The sequence below is a fragment of the Heterodontus francisci genome, unplaced genomic scaffold (genome assembly GCF_036365525.1).
Source record: "Heterodontus francisci isolate sHetFra1 unplaced genomic scaffold, sHetFra1.hap1 HAP1_SCAFFOLD_75, whole genome shotgun sequence".
Lineage (NCBI taxonomy): Eukaryota > Metazoa > Chordata > Chondrichthyes > Heterodontiformes > Heterodontidae > Heterodontus > Heterodontus francisci.
The window spans coordinates 3,680,954-3,685,314 of record NW_027141820.1 but is presented as its reverse complement, the minus strand read 5'-3'; the positions used below and the strand labels follow the sequence as shown (position 1 = coordinate 3,685,314).

The window sequence follows — 4,361 nt, the reverse complement described above, 5'->3', positions numbered from 1 at the left end:
AAGCAACACTCCAACTGGGGCCTAACCAGAGCTTTATAATGGTTCAGCATAACTTCCCTGCTTTGTGCTCAATGCCTCTTTTTTTCAAGCCCAAGATCACATATGCTTTGCTAACCACTCTCGCAATATGTCTTGCCACCTGCAAAGATTGATGCACATGAACCCCAAGTCCCTCTATTCCAACACACACTTTAGAACTGTGCCATTAAGTAAATATTGCCTCTCCCTATTCCTTATGCCAAAATACATCACCTCACACTTGTCACTATTAAATTCCATCTGCCACCTGTCTGCCCATTCTGCTAGCCTATCATTGTCCTGTTGCAGGCAGTTCATATCATCCTCACTGTTTGCCACTCCTCCAAGTTTGTTGTCATCGGGATATTTTGAGATTCTACTCAATATTCCAAGATCCAAGTCAAAAAAAGCAGTGGTTCTAGCACTGACCCTTGGGGAACACCTCTGTCGAGTATCCTCCAGTCTGACAAAGAATCATTTCATAAGACTCGCTGTTTTCTGTCCTTAAACCAATTTTCTATCCAATTGGACACTGACCCTCCTATACCACGAACCTCAATTTTGTAAACCCCACTTTTATGTGGTACCTTGTCAAACGCTTCCTTAAAATCCATATAAACAACATCCACTGCATTTCCTTCATCAAACTGCTCTGTTAGTTCATCAAAAAATGCAGTTAGATTAGTCAAGCATGAACTCCCATTTATAAATCCATGCTCACTCTACTTAATTAACTCAAACCTCTCCAAGTGACTGTTGATTTTTTACCCTGATTATTCTTTCTAAAACCTTACCCACCGCTGCTGTTAATCTAACTAGCCTGTAGTTAGCCGGACTGTCCTTACACCCTTTCTTGAATAAGGGTGTCGCATTTGCCACTGTTTACTCCTGGCACCTCCCCCGTATCCAGGGAAGATTGGAAGATTATGGTAAACTCTTCCATTATCTGCATCCGCATTTCCTTTCGCAACCTGGGATGCCAGCCATCCAGACCAGGTCATTTATCTACCCTAAGCACAGCCAGCCTTTTTAGTACCTCCCTCTCTCAATTTGTACCCTCTCCATTGACTCTACTCTCTTCACTTCGACTGATATTTTGTCAAATTCCACTTCCTTAGTGATCACTGATACAAAGTACTCATTAATTAGATTAACATTGCCCTGCACCTCTAAGCTTATATTATCCTTTTTGTCCCTAATAGGCCAGACTCAACCTCTTACTACCCACTTATCATTTACATGCTGCTCGAAGATTTTTGGATTTCCTTTCATGTTGACTGTCAGTCTATTCTCATAGAAATAGAGAATAAGCAAATATAGAAGATGTAAGTATTTCCCATCCTTGATGAGGTGGAACTTTCTTTTGTTGTGGGTGGTAATGACTTGGCCCACGAGTGTGGTGGAAGCAGAGACAATCAATGATTTGAAAAGGAAATTAGATGGATACTTGAAGGAAAGAAACTTGCAGGAGGAAAGGGATCGAGCTGGTGAGTGGAACTGACTAGATTGCTCCGGGGAGAGCCAGCATGGACGTGATAGGCCAAACGACCACCTTCGATGCTGTAAATTACTCTGTGTTGTTTCTCAAATTCAATCCACTGGTGCTTGGGAAATAATCTCAAAATAAATTGTGCAACTGGAAAATCAGAACCAAGGCAAGGGACGCATAAGGAAGCAAAATTACTGAAACCCGGGATTGAACCAGGAACCTTCAGATCTTTAGCTTAACGCTCTCCCAACTGAGCTATTTCAGCCCTACATTAGCAGAGGCTTGTTGTCCTTGTTTTGGAAGAAAATACATACATTCAAGTTTTCCAAAAAATTAAAGAACACAACATGTGAGTAATATTCCCCATTGCTTTCTCAGTACTGATGGATTGTGAAGCGGGAGACAGCCAGAAGTGCCACTGAGCCGCACAGACCCCGAGCTGAGAATTAAATGAGATCAAATTCAATCTTTCACAGTGAGATGCTGCAGAGAGCTAAGAGTCCTGAATCAAAGCGAGACTTGCTCATTTCAAACACTCCCTGTACTCTCTGCTCATGAAGCCTTACAAAAGGGAAAAACAGACTGGCACTCAAACTCACAACCCTGCCATTAAAAGTCTCATATTCGACTGACAGAACTGTCACTTCTACTCGGTCTCTTATTGGATGGATGCAACTCCAACGCAGGGATGGCATTCAAATCCTCCCATGGGTCCACATGTCAGACTGAGTTCCATGTTGTAGACTCAAGCAAAGGAAATCTGCTCACTTCCAAAACTATCAGCGAATTGAAGCTGATTACAATCAACATCATCAGAGGTCAGAACTACCTGGTGAAAGAAGACACTCTGAAGAAGGATCCACAATTATTCAAAGGCATCGACAAAGTGAAAAACAAGAAAATCGATGAGTCAATGCAAGCCAAACAACAGAAACACTGAAGAATTCCATTCCATTCCAGTCCAGAACCCAGTCCTGTTGTTTTTGGAGTCAGGTCACAATTACAGCAACAACCTTTTATTCCCACTTGGCTATCTGTACATTTAGTTAATTACAATTTTGTCGACAAGCTCTTTGAATCCAGTTGTCTGGTCCTCAAGCCAGCTCCGCATGGAAGTCAATTCCACCTTCTGCAAGGCTGAAACCAATAGATAACCTTAATCTAAAGATGCCAGCAGACCAAGGCTCGTCCAAGACTTGAACCCGGGATCTCTCGCATGTTAATTAACCATACTCCCAAAGCGAAAATCATACCCATAGTCCAACGAGCCACTGACAAGTCAGGCTTTATTAGCTGCTGTGGAATTTCACGTGAACCCCCCAGCCAATCATCCATTTTTTTTCAGATCAAAGCAACATCCTGCAAATGCTGAAATAAAAACAGAAAGTGCTGGAAATGTTCAGCAGCTCTGGCAGCATCTGTGCTGTGAGAAACACAGTTAACGTTTCAGGGCACTCACCTTTTGTTTCAGCCATCCTTTCAGACTGCTTCTGTCCATCCAACCTCACTTTCTATTCTATCCACATTCTAACCATTCACTACGTTGCTACATTTTTCATGAATTCCTCATTTCTTTTATTAATGACAATTTTGTATTTCTGGCCTTTGCTTCAGACACCACCACAAGTGGAATCATGTCTCCATCTACCCAATCAAACCACTTCGCTGTTTCCTCACATTGCAATGTTTCTTTAACCCTGACAGACTGTGGAGTTTCTGCTGCTTGATTGCAGTTCTTGCTTCCCGCCAGTAGATGTCACCTCACTCCAATACAGTGAAGTTTACAAATCTGAGTGAGACACAACAGGAAATAATTGTTCACATTATAGTGAATGTGTGGGATTTAGAAATACTAGGAGTGGAGACGAGTTATTATTGCACTCTGCTATTACATCTTTTATAATGGACTCCAGCATTTTCCCCACGACTGATGTCAGGCTAACCGGTATATAATTCGCTGTTTTCTTTCTGCCTCTTTTCTTAAATAGCGGAGTTACATTAACTACCGTCCAATCCATTTGAACTGTTCCAGAGTCGATAGAATTTTGAAAAAAGACCAGAAATGCATCTGCTATTTCAAGGGCCACTTCCCTAAGTACTCTGGGATGTAGATTATCAGGCCTTGGGGATTTATCGGCCTTCAATCCCATCAATTTCCCAAACATTCCCTACTAATACTGATTTCATACAGTTCCTCCTTCTCACTAGACCCTATGTTCCCCAACATTTCTGGGAGATAATTTGTATCCTCCTTTGTGAAGACAGATCCAAAGTATGTATTTAATTGGTCTGCCATTTCTTTGTTCCCCATTATAAATTCCCCCGTTTCTGACTGTAAGGGGCCCACATTTGTCTTCACTAATCTTTTTCTCTACACATATCTATAGAAGCTTTTACAGTCAGTTTTTATGTTCTCTGCTAGCTTACTCTCATACTCTATTTCCCCCTTCTTAATCAATCCTTTTGTCCTCCTCTGCTAAATTCCAAACTGCTCACAATCTTCAGGTTTGCTGCTTGTTCTGGCCATTTTATATTTCTCCTCCTTGGATCTAATACTTTCCTTAATTTCTTTTGTTAGCCACAGTTGAGCCACCCTTCCTGTTTTACTTTTGCACAGACAGGAATGAACAATTGTTGTAATTCATCCATGCGCTCTTTAAATGCTAGCCATTGCCTATCCACTGTCAACCCTTTAAGTAACGTTCCCCAATCTATCATCGCCAACTCCCGCCTCATACCTTCTTAGTTTTCTTTGTTTAGATTCAGGACCCGAGTCTCGGAATCAACTCTCTCACTCTCCATCTTAATGAAGAATTTTATCATATGGGCGCACTTCCCCAAGGGACCCCACACA

At 41.7% G+C, this 4,361-nt stretch overlaps 1 non-coding gene across 1 annotated transcript; it reads right to left on the bottom strand.

The window, feature by feature from the left end:
* Positions 1-1,699: 1,699 nt before the first annotated feature.
* Positions 1,700-1,772, bottom strand: trnaf-aaa (transfer RNA phenylalanine (anticodon AAA)). Its single transcript has one exon. It is a non-coding gene; the product is annotated as a tRNA-Phe (tRNA).
* Positions 1,773-4,361: the final 2,589 nt, after the last annotated feature.